This window comes from Alligator sinensis, unplaced genomic scaffold (genome assembly GCF_000455745.1).
Source record: "Alligator sinensis unplaced genomic scaffold, ASM45574v1 scaffold811_1, whole genome shotgun sequence".
In the NCBI taxonomy this organism is placed as follows: Eukaryota; Metazoa; Chordata; order Crocodylia; family Alligatoridae; genus Alligator; species Alligator sinensis.
Window position 1 is genome coordinate 52,967 of NW_005842579.1, and position 947 is coordinate 53,913.

The following is a 947-nucleotide window of genomic DNA, read 5'->3' on the forward strand; positions in this document are numbered from 1 at the left end:
ATTGCCCCTGCCTGAAAAATTGAGAAGCTGGCTTACTAAATTGAATAAATATAGCCTGAACAAAAGAGCAAACCTACCCCCACCTAAGAATGAAAGCATCACCTTGGAGTAGAGAATACCAGTTAAAAGTAACTATATTTGGCAAACACAAGCAAAATCATTAACATGCAGCAGGACAGAGGTAGACAAAATGTGGCCCAGGGGCCGGATGCAGCCCCCCAAGCCATTCTATCCAGCCGGCGGGGCCCCTAAAACATTTAGAAACGTAATATTTATCTGCCCTGGGCTGCCTGTCATGTGGCCCTTGATGGCTTGCCAAAACTCAGTAAGTGGCCTTCTGCCCAAAATAATTGTCTGCCCCTGCATTAGGAGGAAGCATTACGTTGATTTTCTGTATTAAGAAATGCAAGCTATCTGGTATGTAAGGAAAGGAGAGGGCACGGGCCCTTCTGCATCTAGTCCTGGGTGATCCGGTCACCGACCAAGATCCAGAACTCAGATGAAGGACTCGGGAACCTCAGACAAACCTCACAGACTGCCCATCCAGAGACGTCGCCTCCATTCAATCTTGGGGTGGTGAGCATCTGTTTTTTTTTTTGCTTTGACTAACTACAGTTCACAGATTAGTAAGTCCTGAAAATGCTTCATTTTTCCTTGAGGCTTGTATCTCAAAGGGTTCAATAAACTTGCTTCTCATTTAGGAACCCCGTGTAGCCGTACCTGGTACAAGACCCAATACAGCGTCACTGGATGCAACAGCTCCCCCCACCCCCGGGCACTCGTGTCACCAGGGGCACTGCTGTCCCTGAGTCCACACCAGTTCAGAGCAGAGGGGGACTGATGCTGTCCCCAGGAGGAGAACAGCTCCAGCCTCAAGCTCCTCTTGCCTCTGCCCGGCACTCAGACAGCAGTTGCCAGTCCTGGAGACCCGCCAGCACAGACCCGCC